The following is a 24,786-nucleotide window of genomic DNA, read 5'->3' on the forward strand; positions in this document are numbered from 1 at the left end:
TGACCTCCATCAGGTTGCAAATTAAAAATAATTTTTTTCTTCACTTATCTCTGAGAAAATATTTGGGCTTCTAGCAGCGTGTGGGACTTGTTCTATTATTCCATCTATACTGACCTCCATCAGGTTGCAAATTAAAAATAATTTTTTTCTGCATCTAGCTCTGAAAAAATATTTGGGCTTCTAGCAGTGTGTGGGACTTGGTCTATTAGTCCATCTATACTGACCTCCATCAGGTTGCAAATTGAATAAAAAAATTTTCTGCATCTAGCTCTGAAAAAATATTTGGGCTTCTAGCAGTGTGTGGGACTTGGTCTATTAGTCCATCTATACTGACCTCCATCAGGTTGCAAATTAAAAATAATTTTTTTCTTCATTTATCTCTGAAAAAATATTTGGGCTTCTAGCAGCGTGTGGGACTTGTTCTATTAGTCCATCTATACTGACCTCCATCAGGTTGCAAATTAAAAATAATTTTTTTCTTCATTTATCTCTGAAAAGATATTTGGGCTTCTAGCAGCGTGTGGGACTTGTTCTATTAGTCCATCTATACTGACCTCCATCAGGTTGCAAATTAAAAATAATTTTTTTCTGCATCTAGCTCTGAAAAAATATTTGGGCTTCTAGCAGTGTGTGGGACTTGGTCTATTAGTCCATCTATACTGACCTCCATCAGGTTGCAAATTGAATAAAAAAAATTTCTGCATCTAGCTCTGAAAAAATATTTGGGCTTCTAGCAGTGTGTGGGACTTGGTCTATTAGTCCATCTATACTGACCTCCATCAGGTTGCAAATTGAATAAAAAAAATTTCTGCATCTAGCTCTGAAAAAATATTTGGGCTTCTAGCGGTGTGTGGGACTTGGTCTATTAGTCCATCTATACTGACCTCCATCAGGTTGCAAATTAAAAATAATTTTTTTCTGCATCTAGCTCTGAAAAAATATTTGGGCTTCTAGCAGTTTGTGGGACTTGGTCTATTAGTCCATCTATACTGACCTCCATCAGGTTGCAAATTAAAAATAATTTTTTTCTGCATCTAGCTCTGAAAAAATATTTGGGCTTCTAGCAGTGTGTGGGACTTGGTCTATTAGTCCATCTATACTGACCTCCATCAGGTTGCAAATTAAAAATAATTTTTTTCTTCATTTATCTCTGAAAAAATATTTGGGCTTCTAGCAGCGTGTGGGACTTGTTCTATTAGTCCATCTATACTGACCTCCATCAGGTTGCAAATTAAAAATAATTTTTTTCTGCATCTAGCTCTGAAAAAATATTTGGGCTTCTAGCAGTGTGTGGGACTTGGTCTATTAGTCCATCTATACTGACCTCCATCAGGTTGCAAATTGAATAAAAAAAAATTCTGCATCTAGCTCTGAAAAAATATTTGGGCTTCTAACAGTGTGTGGGACTTGGTCTATTAGTCCATCTATACTGACCTCCATCAGGTTGCAAATTGAATAAAAAAAATTTCTGCATCTAGCTCTGAAAAAATATTTGGGCTTCTAGCAGTGTGTGGGACTTGGTCTATTAGTCCATCTATACTGACCTCCATCAGGTTGCAAATTGAATAAAAAAATTTTCTGCATCTAGCTCTGAAAAAATATTTGGGCTTCTAGCGGTGTGTGGGACTTGGTCTATTAGTCCATCTATACTGACCTCCATCAGGTTGCAAATTAAAAATAATTTTTTTCTGCATCTAGCTCTGAAAAAATATTTGGGCTTCTAGCAGTGTGTGGGACTTGGTCTATTAGTCCATCTATACTGACCTCCATCAGGTTGCAAATTAAAAATAATTTTTTTCTGCATCTAGCTCTGAAAAAATATTTGGGCTTCTAGCAGTGTGTGGGACTTGGTCTATTATTCCATCTATACTGACCTCCATCAGGTTGCGAATTAAAAATAATTTTTTTCTTCATTTATCTCTGAAAAAATATTTGGGCTTCTAGCAGCGTGTGGGACTTGTTCTATTAGTCCATCTATACTGACCTCCATCAGGTTGCAAATTAAAAATAATTTTTTTCTGCATCTAGCTCTGAAAAAATATTTGGGCTTCTAGCAGTGTGTGGGACTTGGTCTATTAGTCCATCTATACTGACCTCCATCAGGTTGCAAATTGAATAAAAAAAATTTCTGCATCTAGCTCTGAAAAAATATTTGGGCTTCTAGCAGTGTGTGGGACTTGGTCTATTAGTCCATCTATACTGACCTACATCAGGTTGCAAATTGAATAAAAAAATTTTCTGCATCTAGCTCTGAAAAAATATTTGGGCTTCTAGCAGTGTGTGGGACTTGGTCTATTAATCCATCTATACTGACCTCCATCAGACTGCAAATTGAATAAAAAAATTTTCTCCATCTAGCTCTGAAAAAATATTTGGGCTTCTAGCGGTGTGTGGGACTTGGTCTATTAGTCCATCTATACTGACCTCCATCAGGTTGCAAATTAAAAATAATTTTTTTCTGCATCTAGCTCTGAAAAAATATTTGGGCTTCTAGCAGTGTGTGGGACTTGGTCTATTAGTCCATCTATACTGACCTCCATCAGGTTGCAAATTAAAAATAATTTTTTTCTGCATCTAGCTCTGAAAAAATATTTGGGCTTCTAGCAGTGTGTGGGACTTGGTCTATTAGTCCATCTATACTGACCTCCATCAGGTTGCGAATTAAAAATAATTTTTTTCTTCATTTATCTCTGAAAAAATATTTGGGCTTCTAGCAGCGTGTGGGACTTGTTCTATTAGTCCATCTATACTGACCTCCATCAGGTTGCAAATTAAAAATAATTTTTTTCTGCATCTAGCTCTGAAAAAATATTTGGGCTTCTAGCAGTGTGTGGGACTTGGTCTATTAGTCCATCTATACTGACCTCCATCAGGTTGCAAATTGAATAAAAAAATTTTCTGCATCTAGCTCTGAAAAAATATTTGGGCTTCTAGCAGTGTGTGGGACTTGGTCTATTAGTCCATCTATACTGACCTACATCAGGTTGCAAATTGAATAAAAAAAATTTCTGCATCTAGCTCTGAAAAAATATTTGGGCTTCTAGCAGTGTGTGGGACTTGGTCTATTAATCCATCTATACTGACCTCCATCAGGCTGCAAATTGAATAAAAAAATTTTCTGCATCTAGCTCTGAAAAAATATTTGGGCTTCTAGCGGTGTGTGGGACTTGGTCTATTAGTCCATCTATACTGACCTCCATCAGGTTGCAAATTAAAAATAATTTTTTTCTGCATCTAGCTCTGAAAAAATATTTGGGCTTCTAGCAGTGTGTGGGACTTGGTCTATTAGTCCATCTATACTGACCTCCATCAGGTTGCAAATTAAAAATAATTTTTTTCTGCATCTAGCTCTGAAAAAATATTTGGGCTTCTAGCAGTGTGTGGGACTTGGTCTATTAGTCCATCTATACTGACCTCCATCAGGTTGCAAATTAAAAATAATTTTTTTCTTCATTTATCTCTGAAAAAATATTTGGGCTTCTAGCAGCGTGTGGGACTTGTTCTATTTGTCCATCTATACTGACCTCCATCAGGTTGCAAATTAAAAATAATTTTTTTCTGCATCTAGCTCTGAAAAAATATTTGGGCTTCTAGCAGTGTGTGGGACTTGGTCTATTAGTCCATCTATACTGACCTCCATCAGGTTGCAAATTGAATAAAAAAATATTCTGCATCTAGCTCTGAAAAAATATTTGGGCTTCTAGCAGTGTGTGGGACTTGGTCTATTAGTCCATCTATACTGACCTCCATCAGGTTGCAAATTGAATAAAAAAAATTTCTGCATCTAGCTCTGAAAAAATATTTGGGCTTCTAGCGGTGTGTGGGACTTGGTCTATTAGTCCATCTATACTGACCTCCATCAGCTTGCAAATTAAAAATAATTTTTTTCTGCATCTAGCTCTGAAAAAATATTTGGGCTTCTAGCAGTGTGTGGGACTTGGTCTATTAGTCCATCTATACTGACCTCCATCAGGTTGCAAATTAAAATTAATTTTTTTCTGCATCTAGCTCTGAAAAAATATTTGGGCTTCTAGCAGTGTGTGGGACTTGGTCTATTAGTCCATCTATACTGACCTCCATCAGGTTGCAAATTAAAAATATTTTTTTTCTTCATTTATCTCTGAAAAAATATTTGGGCTTCTAGCAGCGTGTGGGACTTGTTCTATTAGTCCATCTATACTGACCTCCATCAGGTTGCAAATTAAAAATAATTTTTTTCTGCATCTAGCTCTGAAAACATATTTGGGCTTCTAGCAGTGTGTGGAACTTGGTCTATTAGTCCATCTATACTGACCTCCATCAGGTTGCAAATTAAAAATAATTTTTTTCTGCATCTAGCTCTGGAAAAATATTTGGGCTTCTAGCGGTGTGTGGGACTTGGTCTATTAGTCCATCTATACTGACCTCCATCAGGTTGCAAATTAAAAATAATTTTTTTCTGCATCTAGCTCTGAAAAAATATTTGGGCTTCTAGCAGTGTGTGGGACTTGGTCTATTAGTCCATCTATACTGACCTCCATCAGGTTGCAAATTGAATAAAAAAAATTTCTGCATCTAGCTCTGAAAAAATATTTGGGCTTCTAGCAGTGTGTGGGACTTGGTCTATTAGTCCATCTATACTGACCTCCATCAGGTTGCAAATTGAATAAAAAAAATTTCTGAATCTAGCTCTGAAAAAATATTTGGGCTTCTAGCGGTGTGTGGGACTTGGTCTATTAGTCCATCTATACTGACCTCCATCAGCTTGCAAATTAAAAATAATTTTTTTCTGCATCTAGCTCTGAAAAAATATTTGGGCTTCTAGCAGTGTGTGGGACTTGGTCTATTAGTCCATCTATACTGACCTCCATCAGGTTGCAAATTAAAAATAATTTTTTTCAGCATCTAGCTCTGAAAAAATATTTGGGCTTCTAGCAGTGTGTGGGACTTGGTCTATTAGTCCATCTATACTGACCTCCATCAGGTTGCAAATTAAAAATATTTTTTTTCTTCATTTATCTCTGAAAAAATATTTGGGCTTCTAGCAGCGTGTGGGACTTGTTCTATTAGTCCATCTATACTGACCTCCATCAGGTTGCAAATTAAAAATAATTTTTTTCTGCATCTAGCTCTGAAAACATATTTGGGCTTCTAGCAGTGTGTGGAACTTGGTCTATTAGTCCATCTATACTGACCTCCATCAGGTTGCAAATTAAAAATAATTTTTTTCTGCATCTAGCTCTGGAAAAATATTTGGGCTTCTAGCGGTGTGTGGGACTTGGTCTATTAGTCCATCTATACTGACCTCCATCAGGTTGCAAATTAAAAATAATTTTTTTCTGCATCTAGCTCTGAAAAAATATTTGGGCTTCTAGCAGTGTGTGGGACTTGGTCTATTAGTCCATCTATACTGACCTCCATCAGGTTGCAAATTAAAAATAATTTTTTTCTGCATCTAGCTCTGAAAAAATATTTGGGCTTCTAGCAGTGTGTGGGACTTGGTCTATTAGTCCATCTATACTGACCTCCATCAGGTTGCAAATTAAAAATAATTTTTTTCTTCATTTATCTCTGAAAAAATATTTGGGCTTCTAGCAGCGTGTGGGACTTGTTCTATTAGTCCATCTATACTGACCTCCATCAGGTTGCAAATTAAAAATCATTTTTTTCTGCATCTAGCCCAGCCAATAGTTTTGGCCTAATACCACAGTTTGGCCACTCAGCTCTGCTCGGTTACCATCCATTGTTTTTTTGTGCAAACAACTCCAGAGTTCTGAATTAGTTAACCACCAAAATGAGTGGAAAAAGGCCTGCTGCTGGTGGAAAGGGGAATAGGCGTGTTGGGAAGGGGAAAAAAGGTTGTGTCCGTGGGGTAGGTGCAGAAGAAAGACCATCTTCCAGCCAAACTAAAATGTCTACTTCTTTTAGCGGACAATGTGATAAGATCCCTTTCTTACGGCCACGCCAATCGCTACAAATTCCAGATGAGGCACAAAAACAGCAGGTGCTTCAACGGATATCAAGTGCTCCTTTAAGTGGGCTCTCCTCCACATCAACTTCAACATCACAAATACTCCAGTCCTCAAAGGTGTCACCCAAATCGCACTTGCTTCCTCACAGCTCCCAAATCTCCAGCTGCCCGTCTGAGTATGAGTTAGAACAGATGGTTGAGTCTGCAGAGCTGTTTACTCATACTATAGCCTGGGAATCAGAGGTCGACTCCAGCGCTTCTGTGAATCCAGACGAGGAAATGATCTGCACTGATGCCCAGAATCTTTATGAGTCGGATCCAGGACCAGACGCAGAAGGTTCTGACCATAATGTAGACCCTCATTCCCAAACTGTAACTCCTGTTGGTGGAGACAATGAGGAAGACGATGATAAGACTCAAATACCTGATTGGAGCGACAACTTTAGTTTTTTGTCAGGGCAGGAACAGGTTGGCTCTGAGGACGACGGGTGTGATAACGCACAGGGTGATGATGATGAGGTCGGAGATCCCACTTACTGTCAACCCACAGTCAGCCAAGAGATGAGGTCAGCAGAGGAGGTGGAGGAAGATGCTAGTGACGACGAGGTCAGGTTGCGCCTTCCTGGACAGAGACGTAGTACTGGAAGCACGTCAACAACTGCATCCTCAAACACAACTCTGCCTCTCACCACAAGTCGTGGTGGCTCTTCAGGTCGCATGGGTGCTAAGCCTTGCATAGCCTGGGCATTTTTTCAGATCGATAAATATGACCCAACTCGTGTTATCTGTAACATTTGTCAGCAAAAGCTAAGTAGAGGCCAAAAAATACATAGTTTGAGTACTTCATGCATGAACCGGCACATGGACATGAAGCATAAGTTGCAGTGGGAAGCTCAGTGTGCTACAATGCGGCCTAGCCGGCCGGGCCAATCACCGTCTGCCATATCTTGTGCATCCGCGGCCTCTTCATCCTCTGTGACTGGGGGGACAGCAGTCACACCTGTTTTGGGGCGCAGACCTGCCACCTCTTTACCCGCAACAGCCAGCGTGATTGGCAGGTCATCATTTTCTTTGGAGGTGGTAACACCAGCTGGTGTTGAGCGCTGTCCAACATCGATAGCACCACCTTTGGATCAAGGCAACCTAACATGTCCGCCTGCATCTTCCTCACAGACCGGCAGTTTGCCGGGGACACGCTTATCAACCCCGTCTAAGCACAATAGCCAGCCCTCGGTCCCTCAGATGTGGACAAGTAAAAGACCATTTCCTCCTAGCCATGAGAAAGCTAAGAGGTTGAATTTCACCATCTGCAAGCTCTTGGCTACAGAAATGCTGCCTTTCCGCCTGGTGGACACAGAGGATTTTCGAGACCTTATGTCCGTCGCAGTGCCCCAGTACCAGATGCCCAGTCGGCACTACTTCTCAAAGAAAGGTGTGCCTGCGCTCCACCAGCATGTCGCACACAACATCACCGCTTCTTTGAGAAACTCTGTGTGTGACAGGGTGCATTTCACCACAGACACTTGGACGAGTAGGCATGGACAGGGGCGTTACATGTCGCTGACTGGGCACTGGGTAACTATGGTGACAGCAGGACAAGGGGCTGCTGTCCAAGTCTTGCCGTCCCCACGAGTTGTGCGTCAATCCTCTTTATGTCAAAGTTCCTCCACTGCTTCTGCCTCCTCAACCTCCTCTCGGTCTTCCACCTGCACCCAAAGCCTGTCTGGTCATGCCACAAGCTTTCTAACTGCGCAGAAGGGATCCTGCACACCTCCTTACTATGCTGGCAGTAGGGCTCAACGTCATCAGGCGGTTTTTACATTGAAATGTCTGGGAAATGTGAGTCACACAGCTGAGGAGTTGTGGTCAGCTCTGGAGAACCAATTTCATGAATGGTTGTCTCCACTGGACCTGAAACCAGGGAAGGCCGTGTGCGACAATGCTTCAAACCTGGGTGCGGCCCTTCGCCGGGGCAATGTCACACACGTGCCTTGTATGGCTCACGTGTTGAACCTGGTTGTCCAGCAATTTTTAGCCCACTATCCCAGACTAGATGGCCTTCTGCAGAGGGCATGGTCGCTGTGTGCTCACTTCCGCCGTTCGCATCCCGCAGCTCAGCGACTTACATCTCTACAGAAGTCGTTGGGCCTGCCACTTCACCGGCTAAAATGCGATGTGCCTACCCGGTGGAATTCAACTCTGCACATGTTGCAGCGACTGTGGCAGCACCGACAAGCCCTGGTGCAATACGTTCTGACGTATAGCCTGGGCCAACGAGATTCAGAGGTGGGGCAAATCACGCTGGAGGAGTGGTCTCAGATCAAGAACCTATGCACCCTTCTGCACAGTTTTGAAATGGCGACGAAGATGTTTAGTGCTGACGATGCCATTATCAGCATGACTATTCCGGTGATTTACATGCTGGAGCACATGTTAAACAGAATTCGGAGTCAGGTGGTGGCACAAGAGGAGGTGGAGGAAGTAGAGGAGGAGGAGTTGTATGCAGAAGGGCTAACATGTGCAAGGTCCAGACGGTCGGCAGCACCAAGGTGGCAGGCATGTGAGGGTGGGGGAGATGGTTTTACCAGGGCGCATGGTAGCAGCCAAACTAGTGAGGAAGGTGCAGGAGCCCAGGAAGAAGTGGAGGACGAACTGATGGAAGACTCATCAGATGAGGGAGACCTTGATCACATTTCTGTTGTGCGAGGTTGGGGGGAGAGGACAGAGGAAGGAAGCATGATTGTTACCTCACCACCAACACAACAGGGACTTGGTGCTCCTGGATGCGCAACACACATGAGTGCCTTCTTGCTGCATTACCTGCAACATGACCCTCGAATTGTGAGAATTAGAAATAATCCTGACTACTGGGTTGCCACACTGTTAGATCCCCGGTACAAAAGTAAATTTGCAGAAATTATTCCTGCCATAGAAAGGGATGCACGCATGCAGGAGTATCAGCAGAGACTGTTGCAGAATCTTACATGTGCTTTTCCACAAAATACCAGTGGTGCACGTAGTGAATCTCACAGTTCCAACTTGCCAACCGTGGGACCGTCAAGTGTTCAGCACTCAAACCGTAACAGAACCACAGTATCTGCTGGTAACATCAATTTTGCGGAATCATTTCACCACTTTTTTAGCCCATCCTTTGCAAGGCCACAGGAGACAAGAAGTCTGACACATAGTCAACGCCTAGAGACGATGGTACAGGAGTATCTCCAAGTAAACATTGAAGCCACGACTGTGTCACTGGACCCTTGCTCTTTTTGGGCTTCCAATCTGGATAAATGGCCGGAGCTAGCCACTTACGCCTTGGAGATCTTGTCATGCCCCGCAGCCAGCATTCTGTCTGAACGTGTGTTCAGCGCTGCTGGTGGTGTGCTGACAGATAAGCGCACGCGGCTCTCCACTGATAATGTAGACAGACTCACGTTCATAAAGATGAACAAATCATGGATCCGAAACGACTTTTCTACCCCTGTGTCATCCTGGGGAGAGTAAAAGCTTGATGATTGGTTAAAATCACCCTACCAACCGTTTTAAGCTTTCAAATTACTAATCATGTTTATCTGTATCTTGACTGGAAAATAATTTGGGCTTTGTAGCAGTGTGCAGCACTGATCCTATTAGGCCATCTATAATAAGCTTCACCAGATTTAAAATTAAAAATAATTTTTAGCTGCATCTAGCCCGGAAAATAATTTTGGGGCTCCGAGATGCGCAAGACACATAAGTGCCTTCTTGCTGCACTACCTGCAGCATGACCCTCATATTGTCAGAATTCGAAGTAATCATGACTACTGGGTTGCCACACTCTTAGATCCCCCAAACTTTTCGATCAACCTTTTCATTTTAATAAAGACCAAAAAAATGGTAATTTTTGAAATTATAAGCATTAGCAGGTTGTTAGAAACTGAAATCAAACAGTTTTCAGCTCAAAACTTTATTCTAGGTGATGTTACATTTTCACATAGGACCCCTTGTTCGAAAGGAGCTTCTGAACTCTCTCGTCCATTGAATTTGTCAGGTTTTGGATGGTTTCTGCTTCAATTGTTTTGCATGAGGACAGAATACCCTCCCAGAGCTGTTGCTTAGATGTGAACTGCCTCCCGCCATCATAGATACTAATTTTAATGATGCTCCAAAGGATCTGAATGGGGTAGAGGTCAGGGGAGCATGGGGGTCACACCATAAGTTTGTCCCCTTTTATGCCCATATCAGCCAGAGATGCAGATGTTTTATGTGCAGCATGAGATGGTGCATTATCATGCAGAAAAATGATCTTGCTGTGAAATACACGTTTCTTCTTCTTGAACCATGGCAGGAAGTGCTGTTTGAGAAAATCCACATACATTATGGAGTTCATCTTTAGCGCCTTCAGGGATCCTAAAGGGGCCGACAATCTCTCTCCCCATGATTCCAGCCCAAAACATTACTCCACCTCCTCCTTGTTGGCGCTGTAGCCGTGTTTGCGTGGGGTGTCCATCAACCAGCCATCCTCCCCTCCATTCATCTGGACCATCGAGCGCTGCACGGCACTCATCCGTGAACAAAACAGTTTTGAAATCAGTCTTCATGTAATGTTTGGCCCACTGGAGCCGTTTCTGCTTGTGTGAAGTGGATAGAGGAGGTCGACAGGATGGCATATACACAGCTGCAAACCTCTGAAGGACCCTGCATCTTGTTGTTCGGGGGACGTTGGAGGCACAAGCAGCTTCAAACACTTGTCTGCTGCTATGACAAGGCTTTTTTGCCGCTGCTGTTTCAACCTGACGTAATTGCCTGTAGGAAAGAGTCCTCAATTTGCCCTTATCAGCACGCACACGTGTGTACTGTGAATCAGCTACATACTTCTTGATTGCCAAGACACTTCATCCTGATCATCGCACAATGTTGATTGTAGTCATGCCTTGACCTAAACACTCCACAATTTGTTGCTTCTCAGCAGCCGACACATCCTTTTTCTTTCCCATTTTGGCAGAAAATGTAGGCTGCTTAATAATGTGAGAGAGCCTTCTTAAGTAGTCTTGCCTTTCATTGGACACACCTGCCAAACTAATTAGCACAGGTGTCTGCAATTGCTTACAGTGATATAAAGAGCCCTGACACACATCACCATCAATGAGTTTAACTGACAAACAAACAAATTCTTCCCTTATCACACCTAAACACTTTTTGCATAATAATTTGGAACGCGGTGTACATGTGCTTTTCCACAAAACACCAGTGGTTCACGTAGTGAATCTTACAGTTCTAACTTGCCAACCGTGGTCTGTATGGAATTGTTCAATAAAGGGCCCAAAATTAAGATAACATAGATGGGAGAGGTCTCTATGAATAGGAATTCCTAAGTATTTGATACCCTGTGAGGGCCAGGCAAAGGGAAAGTTGGACTGGATGGAATCCTATATGGATTTAGGGAGGGAGACATCGAGGGCCTCAGACTTCGCTGCATTGATTTTAAAATTTTACCATGTAACAAAGTGATCTATTTCAGCCATAACAGCAGGGATGGATATATGTGATTGAGTGATATATACTAGGACATCATCAGCAAATAGAGAGCACTTGTACTCGGTGCCTCCCACCTCAATCCACCTAATATTGGGGTTATGGCGAATTGATGAGAGCAGGTGCTCCGTCACTAGGATGTATAAGAGAGGGGACAGAGGACATCCCTGCCTTGTCCCATTGGTGATTGTGAAAGGTGATGAAAATGTTCTGACTCACCCCCTGGGCCTTGGGACACCCGGAGCCGGACACTTTTTGGTGGATGCTGGTGGTTGTAGTCTTCGTGGCGGCGATCCGGTTCCGTGGCTCAGGGCGGTCAAACCAGTGGCGGAACTATTTATGTGGTTTTGATGTTTAAATGTCCGACTACGCCACCCGTGGATTGCGGTCAGAGTGAACCGCCGCTACAGGGCAGACCGCTAAGGCTGGTGTTGTGGGTGCAGCAGAGCATAGCATAACTCCCCACGGGAGGAGTATAGCCTCAGGGCAGTGTATGCGGAGGATGGGGGTGATGGTGCAGGGCAGCAGCAGTAACGACACGGAGTCAGTGATGCAGTTCAGGGCCTTTACTCACAGTTCTTATTATCCAGACCACGTCTGCAGGTAACGGCTGCCCACGTCGTACTGTGCTCACCAGGTGAGGGGCTCAGACAACTCCCAGATAACTTTGGAGCGCTTCACAGGACCCCTTTTGTGTGTCCTTTGTCTGGCCTTTCTTACCAACACTTCTGTCCGGTTGCCTCGGGCCTCCTCTTGGTAAACTTGGCGCCAGTTTCCCTGACCCTATGTGGTGCCTTCCTAGCGGGTGGAGCAAGGGGCTGCGCCACATAAAATGTCAGAGCCTCCGGTTTCTAGCTGAGGGTCGTTTCCTGCCTCCACTAGTTCGGGGACCGGTCTCCCCCTTTGGCCTGACCCCTCCACGCAGGTGGATTCGGGCGTGCGGTGGCGACTCGCCCGTCCGCACCCCTGGGATCCCCTCATTCCTCGTTCCTGGAGCCTTCTCCGCTCCTCTTCCTTCCTTCTCCCTCTTGCAGGCCTGGGCCTCTGTTACTAGGCCCGCCTCCGGAGCAGAGCTCATGCAGAGCCCCTGCTCCCTGCCACTTCTGCTCAGACTTCTCTGCACTGAACTAAGATGGTGCCCACCTTTTATACTCCCTTCTCAATGCACCCAGGAACTGCTTCCTCCCTGCTCCTGCACTGCAGGGTTCCCCTTCCTCAGTGTTCCCTCCCCCCACTCCAGCCAGGGACAGGGACTGTCGTGCCCATCTCAGGGGCATATTGGTCGCCCTGCCCCACGGCAATGTGGTGTAATGCATGCAGGTGTCGGGTCCTGATCCACACTCCATCCTTATCTGAGAGTGAGATATCACACCTGTGGGTGAGGTGCAATACGTCTGTAGCAACCGAGCCCTCGGTGCTACAGTTCCATTTATCTTCAGCCTAGGTGACGTATTGTGATACAGGGCCGTGATTTTGGCTATAAAAGGGTCCCCTAGACCCCTACCCCAAGCTTTTTAAGAGAATCATATATCGCGTGCCAGGAGACTCTATGGAATGCTTTCTCAGCATCCAACGAGAGTATCTACTTACAAATTTTTAACTGCATCTAGCCCAGGAAATACTTTGTGCCTAGTAGCAGTGTCTGCTAGTCAGTGGATTATCCCGGCTGTTAAGCAAGCTACACCACCTGTAGTTTGGACACTTAATTTTTTCAAAGGAAATGCTTCGGGACCACGGGATACTTAGTGAAGAGCATCAGGAGGCACCCCAAGGCATAGGGGCTGGGACTGGCACTAGGATGCCTTGCGGTGGACAGCCGAGCTCGATCCTTATAAAAGCTTTTTAACTGCAGCAGCTTTAGTGGACGCTACTGGAGCTGGAATTACGCGGCTGCTGGCATGAGACTTGCCCTCCAATAGATCCTTGTAAATGGATTTAAAGTGTATTCATTCAAATTAAGGGACAATTTAAATTAAAAAGCTTAGAGCTGCCTCCACCACAGGGGGGCTCTCTCGACCCACCAGCGGACAGGCACCAGTATTGGGAGAGGGGGGCTGGCCGTCAGGGTTCACCGCGGCTCTGGCACAAACCCGGCGACACGGAGGTGGCACGGGCAGGAGCGGACTGGCCGTCTCGGCTTCTCACTTTTTGGATTTTAGAAGGGCATGACATGCCTATATCTGTGTCTCCCCCTCCTTTTACTCCTCCACCTCTTTTCTTTTCGCATGACTATATGTACTTGTCACTTTTCCATGTGTTAGTTGTGTCTTCTGAGCAGTTTGTCAGCTTTTTGACACCTTTGAAGGTGTTTTCTATGTGTTTCTATGTGTTTTTGTTTGCCTGCCATTGGTTTTAACGGTGTTCGAAGGTGTTCGACGAACCGAACCGAACTCGAACACTACGGGGGTGGCTCAACACTACAACACAGTTTCAATTTTAATCCAGACATGGGTTAAGTAATGAAAAAGTTGCTTGACCCTTGCGTGATTTGAACACGCAACCTTCATGATCGGGAGTCAGAAGTGTCACTGTTGCACCACAAGATCATACAGAAAGAAACTTTCCGCCCATAATTCACTTAAAAAGTGCATGAAGAAATCGTGGCAGACCTCGACATTTGCTACTTTTACTAACAGACTGAAAAAGACATAAACAAGGACGAATGAATATCTTGGTATTGGGAATGGAGGGTTTTCCAGTTTAAAATTTAGAGTCTAGTAAAGAACCCTTTTTTCTTATGGATTCAAAGATGACAATGCTATGATCAAAGTGAAAAGAGAACCCAACGTGCCTTAAATATTCAATGTTTTGATTTAACTTCCCTATGATTTTTCTCATCAAATAATTGTTTAGTAGATATTAATTTATAACATTCAACTAAAAGTCACTTTTTCAGACACATAGCAGCACAGCTTCAATTTTAATCCAGACATGGGTTAAGTTAGGAATAAGTTTTTTGACCCCGATGTGATTTGAACACGCAACCGTCTGATCTGGAGTCAGACGAGCTACAGTTGCGCCACAATGTCATATGAAAAGAAACTTTCCGCCCATAATATAACTCACTTAAAAATTGCATGAAGAAATCGTGGCACACCTTCTCCAAATTTGCTACTTTTACTTACAGACTGAAAAAGACATAAACAAGGATGAATGAACATCTTGATATTGGGAATGCAGGGATTTCCAGTTTAAAATTTAGAATCTATTAATGAACCCTTTTTTCTTATGGTTTCAAAGATGACAATGCTATGATCAAAGTGAAAAGGAACCCGAAATGCATTAAATATTCAATGTTTTGATTTCGTTTCACGATGATTTTTCTCATGAAAGAATTGTTTATAAGATATTAATCTATAACATTCAACTAAAAGACACTTTTTTAGACACTGCGCTGACATATAGCAACACAGTTTCAATTTTAATCCAGATATGGGTTAAGTAATGAAAAAGTTTCTTGACCCTGGTGTGATTTGAACATGCAAACTTCTGATGTGGAGGCAGACGCGCTACCGTTGCACCACAAGATCATACGAAAAGAAACTTTCCGCCCATAATTCAAATGAAAAGTGTATGAAGAAATCGCGCAAACCTTCTCGAAATTTGCTACTTTTGCTCACAGATTGAAAATGACATAAACAAGGACGAATGAACATCTTGATATTGGGAATGCAGGGTTTTCCTGTTTAAAATTTAGAATCTAGTTAAGAACCCATTTTTTCTTATGGATTCAAAGATGACAATGCTATGATCAAAGGGAAAGGAGATCGCGACGTGCCTTAAATATTCAATGTTTTGATTTTGTTCCACGATGATTTTTCTCATCAAAGAATTGTTTGCAAGATATTAATCTATAAAATTCAACTAAAAGACACTTTTTTAGACACTGTGCTGACAGATAGCAACACAGCTTTAGTTTTAATCCAGACATGGGTTAAGTTATGAAAAAGTTTTTTGACCCCGACGTGATTTGAACAGGCAACCTTCTAATCTGGAGTCAGACGCGCTAACGTTGCTCCACAAGTTCATATGATAAGAATCTTTCCGCCCATAATATAACTCACTTAAAAATTGCATGAAGAAATCGTGGCACACTTTCTCGAAATTTGCTACTTTTACTTACAGACTGAAAAAGACATAAACAAGTATGAATGAACATCTTGATATTGGGAATGCAGGGATTTCCACTTTAAAATTTAGAATCTATTAATAAACACTTTTTTCTTATGGTTTGAAAGATGACAATGATATGATCAAAGTGAAAAGAGATCCCGAAATGCATTAAATATTCAATGTTTTGATTTCGTTTCACGATGATTTTTCTCATGAAAGAATTGTTTATAAGATATTAATCTATAACATTCAACTAAAAGACACTTTTTTAGACACTGCGCTGACAGATAGCAACACAGTTTCAATTTTAATCCAGACATGGGTTAAGTAATGAAAAAGTTGCTTGACCCTGGCGTGATTTGAACACGCAACCTTCTGATAAGGAGTCAGACGCGTCACTGTTGCACCACAAGAACATACGGAAAGAAACTTTCCGCCCATAATTCACATGAAAAGTGTATGAAGAAATCGCGCAAACCTCGAAATTTGCTACTTTTGCTCACAGACTGAAAATGACATAAACAAGGACGAATGAACATCTTGATATTGGTAATGCAGGGTTTTCCTGTTTAAAATTTAGAATCTAGTTAAGAACCCTTTTTTCTTATGGATTCAAAGATGACAATGCTATGATCAAAGTGAAAGGAGATCCCGACGTGCCTTAAATATTCAATGTTTTGATTTTGTTCCCCGATGATTTTTCTCATCAAAGAATTGTTTGTAAGATATTAATCTATAACATTCAACTAAAAGACACTTTTTTAGACACTGTGCTGACAGATAGCAACACAGGTTTAATTTTAATCCAGACATGGGTTAAGTTATGAAAAAGTTTTTTGACCCCGATATGATTTGAACACGCAACCTTCTGATCTGGAGTCAGATGCGCTACCGTTGCGCCACGAGGTCATATGAAAAGAAACTTTCCGCCCATAATATAACTCACTTAAAAAGTGCATGAAGAAATCGTGGCACACCTTCTCGAAATTTGCTACTTTTACTTACAGACTGAAAAAGACATAAACAAGGACGAATGAACATCTTCATATTGGGAATGCAGGGATTTCCAGTTTAAAATTTAGAATCTAGTAATGAACACTTTTTTCTTATGGTTTGAAAGATAACAATGCTATGATCAAAGTGAATAGAAATCCCGAAGTGCATTAAATATTCAATGTTTTGATTTCGTTTCCCGATGATTTTTCTCATCAAAGAATTGTTTATAAGATATTAATCTATAACATTCAACTAAAAGACACAATTTTAGATACTGCGCTGACATATAGCAACACAGTTTCAATTTTAATCCAGACATGGGTTAAGTAATGAAAAAGTTGCTTGACCCTTTCGTAATTTGAACACACAACCTTCTGATCTGGAGTCAGACGCGCGTCCGTTGCGCCACAAGGTCATATGAAAAGAAACTTTCCGCAAATAATTCACTTAAAAAGTGCATGAAGAAATCGTGCACACCTCGAAATTTGCTACTTTTACTTACAGACTGAAAAAGACATAAACAAGGACGAATGAATATCTTGGTATTGGGAATGTAGGGTTTTCCAGTTTAAAATATAGAGTCTATTAAAGAACCCTTTTTTCTTATGGATTCAAAGATGACAATGCTATGATCAAAGTGAAAGCAGATCCCGACGTGCCTTAAATATTCAATGTTTTGATTTTGCTTCCTGATTATTTTTCTCATCAAATAATTGTTTATGAGATAATAATCTATAACATTCAACTAAAAGACACTTTTTCAGACACTGTGCTGACAGATAGCAACACAGCTTCAATTTTATTCCAGACATGGGTTAAGTTATGAAAAAGTATTTTGATCTCGACATGATTTGAACACGCAACCTTCTATTCTGCAGTCAGAAGTTCTACCGTTGCTCCACGAGGTCATATGAAAAGAAACTTTCCGCCCATAATAAAACTCAAGTAAAAATTGCATGAAGAAATCGTGGCACACTTTCTCGAAATTTGCTACTTTTACTTACAGACTGAAAAAGACATAAACAAGGGTGAATGAACATCTTGATATTGGGAATGCAGGTATTTCCAGTTTAAAATTTAGAATCTATTAATAAACCCTTTTTTCTTATGGTTTCAAAGATGACAATGCTATGATCAAAGTGAAAAGAGTTCCCGAAATGCATTAAATATTCAATGTTTTGATTTCGTTTCACGATGATTTTTCTCATGAAAGAATTGTTTATAAGATATTAATCTATAACATTCAACTAAAAGACACTTTTTTAGACACTGCGCTGACAGATAGCAACACAGTTTCAATTTTAATCCAGACATGGGTTAAGTACTGAAGAAGTTGCTTGACCCTGGCGTGATTTGAACACGCAACCTTCTGATCCGGAGTCAGACGTGTCACTGTTGCACCACAAGATCATACGGAAAGAAACTTTCCGCCCATAATTCACTTAAAAAGTGCATGAAGAAATCGTGGCACACCTTGAAATTTTCTACTTTTACTAACAGACTGAAAAAGACATAAACAAGGACGAATGAATATCTTGGTATTGGGAATGGAGGGTTTTCCAGTTTAAAATTTAGAGTCTAGTAAAGAACCCTTTTTTCTTATGCATTCAAAGATGACAATGCTATGATCAAAGTGAAAAGAGAACCCAACGTGCCTTAAATATTCAATGTTTTGATTTAACTTCCCTATGATTTTTCTCATCAAATAATTGTTTGTTAGATATTAATTTATAACATTCAACTAAAAGACACTTTTTCAGACACATATCAGCACAGCTTCAATTTTAATCCAGACATGGGTTAAGTTAGGAATAAGTTTTTTGACCCCGATGTGATTTGAACATGCAACCATCTGATCTGGAGTCAGACGCGCTACCGTTGCGCCACAATGTCATATGCGAAGTAGCATTCCGCCCATAATATAACTCACTTAAAAATTGCATGAAGAAATCGTGGCACACCTTCTCGAAATTTGCTACTTTTACTTACAGACTGAAAAAGACATAAACAAGGACGAATGAACATCTTGATATTGGAAATGCAGGGATTTCCAGTTTAAAATTTAGAATCTATTAATGAACCCTTTTTTCTTATGGTTTCAAAGATGACAATGCTATGATCAAAGTGAAAAGAGATCCCGACATGCATTAAATATTCAATGTTTTGATTACGTTTCACGATGATTTTTCTCATGAAAGAATTGTTTATAAGATATTAATCTATAACATTCAACTAAAAGACACTTTTTTAGACACTGCGCTGACATATAGCAACACAGTTTCAATTTTAATCCAGACATGGGTTAAGTAATGAAAAAGTTGCTTGACCCTGGTGTGATTTGAACACGCAAACTTCTGATGTGGAGTCAGACGCGCTACCGTTGCACCACAATATCATACGAAAAGAAACTTTCCGCCCATAATTCACATGAAAAGTGTATGAAGAAATCGCGCAAACCTTCTCGAAATTTGCTACTTTTGCTCATAGACTGAAAATGACATAAACAAGGACGATTGAACATCTTGATATTGGGAATGCAGGTTTTCCTGTTTAAAATTTTGAATCTAGTTAAGAACCCTTTTTTCTTATGGATTCAAAGATGACAATGCTATGATCAAAGTGAAAGGAGATCCCGATGTGCCTTAAATATTCAATGTTTTGATTTTGTTCCCCGATGATTTTTCTCATCAAAGAATTGTTTGTAAGATATTAATCTATAAAATTCAACTAAAAGACACTTTTTTAGACACTGTGCTGACAGATAGCAACACAGCTTTAGTTTTAATCCAGACATGGGTTAAGTTATGAAAAAGTTTTTTGACCCCGACGTGATTTGAACACGCAACCTGCTGATCTCGAGTCAGACGCGCTACCATTGCGCCACGAGATCATATGAAAAGAAGCTTTCCGCCCATAATATAACACACTTAAAAAGTGCTTGAAGAAATCGTGTCACACCTTCTCGAAATTTGCTACTTTTACTTACAGACTGAAAAAGACATAAACAAGGACGAATGAACATCTTGATATTGGGAATGCAGGGATTTCCAGTTTAAAATTTAGAATCTAGTAATGAACACTTTTTTCTTATGGTTTCAAAGATAACAATGCAATGATCAAAGTGAAAAGAGATCCCGAAGTGCATTAAATATTCAATGTTTTGATTTCGTTTCCCGATGATTTTTCTCATGAAAGAATTGTTTATAAGATGTTAATCTATAACATTCAACTAAAAGACACTTTTTTAGACACTGCGCTGACAGATAGCAACACAGTTTCAATTTTAATCCAGACATGGGTTAAGTAATGAAAAAGTTGCGTGACCCTGGTGTGATTTGAACACGCAAACTTCTGATCTGGAGTCGGACGCGCTATCGTTGCACCACAAGATCATACGAAAAGAAACTTTCCGCCCATAATTCACATGAAAAGTGTATGAAGAAATCGCGTAAACCTTCTCGAAATTTGCTACTTTTGCTCACAGACTGAAAATGACATAAACAAGGACGAATGAACATCTTGATATTGGCAATGCAGGGTTTTCCTGTTTAAAATTTAGAATCTAGTTAAGAACCCTTTTTTCTTATGGATTCAAAGATAACAATGCTATGATCAAAGTGAAAGGAGATCCCGACGTGCCTTAAATATTCTATGTTTTGATTTTGTTCCCCGATGATTTTTCTCATCAAAGAATTGTTTGCAAGATATTAATCTATAACATTCAACTAAAAGACACTTTTTTAGACACTGTGCTGACAGATAGCAACACAACTTTAGTTTTAATCCAGACATGGGTTAAGTTACGAAATAGTTTTTTGACCCCGAAGTGATTTGAACACGCAACCGTCTGATCTGGAGTCAGATGCGCTACCGTAGCGCCACGAGGTCATATGAAAAGAAACTTTCCGCCCATAATATAACTCACTTAAAAAGTGCATGAAGAAATCGTGGCACACCTTCTCGAAATTTGCTACTTTTACTTACAGACTGAAAAAGACATAAACAAGGACGAATGAACATCTTGATATTGGGAATGCAGGGATTTCCAGTTTAAAATTTAGAATCTAGTAATGAACACTTTTTTCTTATGGTTTGAAAGATAACAATGCTATGATCAAAGTGAAAAGAAATCCCGAAGTGCATTCAATGTTTTGATTTCATTTCCCGATGATTTTTCTCATCAAAGAATTGTTTATAAGATATTAATCTATAACATTCAACTAAAAGACACTTTTTTAGACACTGCGCTGACATATAGCAACACAGTTTCAATTTTAATCCAGACATGGTTTAAGTAATGAAAAAGTTGCTTGACCCTGGCGAGATTTGAACACGCAACCTTCTGATCAGGAGTCAGACGTGCTACCGTTGCGCCACAAGGTCATATGAAAAGAAACTTTCCGCCCATAATTCACTTAAAAAGTGCATGAAGAAATCGTGCACACCTTCTCGAAATTTGCTACTTTTACTTAAAGACTGAAAAAGACATAAACAAGGACGAATGAATATCTTGGTATTGGGAATGTGGGGTTTTCCAGTTTAAAATTTAGAATCTAGTTAATAACCCTTTTTTCTTATGGATTCAAAGATGACAATGCTATGATCAAAGTGAAAGCAGATCCCGGCGTGCCTTAAATATTCAATGTTTTGATTTTGTTCCCCGATGATTTTTCTCATCAATGAATTGTTTGTAAGATATTAATCTATAACATTCAACTAAAAGACACTTTTTTAGACACTGCGCTGACAGATAGCAACACAGTTTCAATTTTAATCCAGACATGGGTTTAGTTATGAATAAGTTTTTTGGCCCTGGCATGATTTGAACACGCAAATTTCTGATCTAGAGTCAGACGCGCTACCGTTACACCACAAGATCATAAGAAAAGTAACTTTCCGCCCATAATTCACATGAAAAGTGTATGAAGAAATCGGTCAAACCTTCTCGAAATTTGCTACTTTTGCTCACAGACTGAAAATGACATAAACAAGGACGAATGAATATCTTGATATTGGGAATGCAGGGTTTTCCAGTTTAAAATTTAGAGTCTAGTAAAGAACCCTTTTTTCTTATGGATTCAAAGATGACAATGCTATGATCAAAATAATCCCCTACAACTAGAATGCACAACAGACAATAATGAAAATCAAATAAACTTTATTGAATAAAATCGACAAAATAAAGATAAATACAGAATCCGACAGGTGAGGTAATACGGGATAAAGTGCCAAAACAGATAGATAGATATACAAAATCATGGGAAATTGTGTAAAATATTAGAAGTAGCAGAAAATACTCAAGACTTAAATATACCCAAGAAAATGTATAAAGATACTCATCTAAAATCTGGTGGGTATAAGCGAACACAATAACAAGATAAAATTATCTCAACAGCTCAGAAAGTGGATTTGTGGATAAGAAACTTTTCAAAATTTGCATACATCACAAAATTGTAAAAAATATAAATACTTGTGATATTTCCCATAATAATGGAATAAATGCTATGATCAAAGTGAAAGGAGATCCCGACGTGCCTTAAATATTCAATGTTTTGATTTTGCATACATCACAAAATTGTAAAAAATATAAATACTTGTGATATTTCCCATAATAATGGAAAAAAGTGACAGTGCTAATAATAGTGCAAATATGCAACAGCAAATGCAGAAGAGGTAGTTCAACATTTAGAATATAATATCCACAGTTAGAGCTAATAATCCCTCATATGCTAAGGAGGGAGGCAAATGTAGAAAGCAGTAAAATAGGCATGCTTACCACCAGTATGTAGGCACTGAACCCCGCGTATCCCGACGCTCGTTTCGCCTTGCTGGCTTTAACGAGGGATGATGAAAACATGGGTATAATGTCCTTTAATAAAGTCCATTGGCCAATGGAATGAAAATAGGTAATTATGGACCCCCGCAACAGGTGATCGTGCGGGGCCGTCCACAAATCCCAGCGCCACCTCCGCATCACGTGACACAACCCAAAGGTCGCGGCACAAGAGCGGACATGACGTCTGGATGCGTTCCACCGTGGGACGCACGGCGCCATCCCCACCTCATACGGCGCGACCAAAGGTCGCGACACAGAAGCGGAAATGACGTCTAAGTGCGCTCCACCATGGGACGCAGAGTGCGCTCCACCGTGGAACGCATGTGGAAGATGAAATAACGGGGATGATAAAGAGGAAGTGATGAAAGCAAAGAATAAGGTATAAATAAATAATATATTGCTCAAAACATATTAGTGGTATAACCCGATACACAATAATCATGATTAATACTAAGTCCACAGTGATCTCCTGACCAAATAATGATACATATAATTATCCAAAATTAACAATAATTAAATGAAAATTATAATATAAAGTAACCAATATAAACATAGAATTAAATCCAGAAGAAGGGAGAGTGCCATTTATATATACTCTGTGCAAGGTAAATAGTCATCCGTCCAAGTGAATAAATTCCGGCCAAAGGAATAAAAGGGTAACTCGTTGGCAAAAGAACTACAAAATAAACCAAAAATTAAAATCTTATAAAATCAGAAAATAAAAATAAAACGAATAAAAATTAATAGCAAATGAGAACAAGGACCAAGTAATAGGGACAAAACTCAAAGAAAAGGTGCAAAACTTACCGTTTCATTGAGACCCCTTGGGGTGAGGGTGTCCAAAAGAGTAATCCATTTTACTTCCTTCTGTGCAAGAATTTTCTTCCAATTTCCACCTCTCCGATCTACATAGACTCGATCAATGCCCCTGATTAGCAACTTCGAACTGTCACAATTATGGTAATATTTAAAGTGGCGTGGTAACGTTTTTAGTTCCGTTGAATCAGAACTTCCTTTAGCCGCCTCAATGTCTAACACATGTTCTCTAGCACGTCTTCTAAGTTAGACCCACATAATATTTATTACAGGGACAATTGGCTAGGTAGATGATGCCAATGGTTTTACAAGAGATAGTATGGATAATTTTATAATTTTTTGTCATAGATGAATCTGTGAAGAATTCCGTTTTGGCAATGTTTGGACAAGTGACACAGGATCCACAGGGTTTACAGCTCCATTTCGGCTTTCCGGTATTGAAGATTGTTTTTTGATCATCTTTTTTGATGTAACTATGTACTAGTAAATCCTTCAGGTTATGCGAATGGCGATAGGTAATCGCCGGATATTTTGCAATATAATTAACGAGGACAGGATCCAAAGTAAGTATGTTCCAATATTTCTTAAGACTCGCCCACATGTCTTTGTTGCCAGAATTGTATGTAGATATAAATCTGACAATGTCATTGTCCTTCCTTAACTTAGTGTTATATAAAAGTGTATTTCTTTTTGCAAATCTTGCACGACGATAACCTCGTTGAATAGATTTATTTGAGTAGCCACGTTCTTGGAAACGCATGGTAAGGTCCTGTGATTGTTTCTCAAAGTCATAATCATTAGAACAAATCCTGCGCATGCGTAAGAATTGGCCTATCGGTATACTATCGATGAGTTTCCTCGGATGTGAAGAATCTGCGCGCAGTAAGGAGTTAGCAGCCGTTTCTTTTCTAAAAACATCTGTTTGAATCGTGCCCGTAGTGTCAATCTCCGATCGTACATCTAAAAAGTCCATATTTTTGCGCCCCATCTTGTAAGTTAATTTGATGTTCAAGGTGTTGTTGTTCAAGGATTGCATGAAGATAGACAATTCTTCATCTGTGCCCAGCCATAAGAATAGAACATCATCTATGAAACGATGCCAGGATAGAACTTTATCCAAATGAGGCAGAGAATCAGATGAAAAGATGTCCTTCTCCCACAGCCCCAGGAACAGGTTAGCATAAGAGGGCGCACAAGCTGCCCCCATTGCTGTACCCCGGAGCTGTAGGAAAAAAGATCCATCAAACAGAAAAAAATATGTGTCAAGGCAAATGCCAAAAGATCAAGGACAAAATTAATGAATGGAACATCGTGTTTAGACATTTCTAAAAAATATCTGGCCGATCGTAGGCCATCATTGTGATTAATCGATGTGTATAGAGATTCTACATCACATACAACAATCACTGTATTGGTATCAACAATTAATCCATCCATTTTTTTGAGAAAATCAGAAGTGTCTTTGAGATAAGAAGGCAATGTCTCGACCAGAGGTCTGAGAATGTGATCAATAAAACGGCAAATAGGCTCACACATATTCTCAATTCCTGACACTATCGGT

The 24,786-nt window shown here is 40.3% G+C and overlaps 3 non-coding genes across 3 annotated transcripts; all 3 read right to left on the reverse strand.

The window, feature by feature from the left end:
* Positions 1-16,414: 16,414 nt before the first annotated feature.
* On the reverse strand, positions 16,415-16,486 carry TRNAW-CCA (transfer RNA tryptophan (anticodon CCA)). Its single transcript has one exon. It is a non-coding gene; the product is annotated as a tRNA-Trp (tRNA).
* Positions 16,487-19,391: 2,905 nt separating this feature from the next.
* TRNAS-CGA (transfer RNA serine (anticodon CGA)) lies at positions 19,392-19,463 on the reverse strand. Its single transcript has one exon. It is a non-coding gene; the product is annotated as a tRNA-Ser (tRNA).
* Positions 19,464-20,884: 1,421 nt separating this feature from the next.
* On the reverse strand, positions 20,885-20,956 carry TRNAR-CCU (transfer RNA arginine (anticodon CCU)). The gene has a single exon. It is a non-coding gene; the product is annotated as a tRNA-Arg (tRNA).
* Between the last annotated feature and the right edge of the window lie 3,830 nt (positions 20,957-24,786).

Source organism: Phyllobates terribilis, unplaced genomic scaffold (assembly GCF_046119375.1).
Source record: "Phyllobates terribilis strain yellow unplaced genomic scaffold, ASM4611937v1 Scaffold_11__3_contigs__length_659146591, whole genome shotgun sequence".
Taxonomy (NCBI): Eukaryota; Metazoa; Chordata; class Amphibia; order Anura; family Dendrobatidae; genus Phyllobates; species Phyllobates terribilis.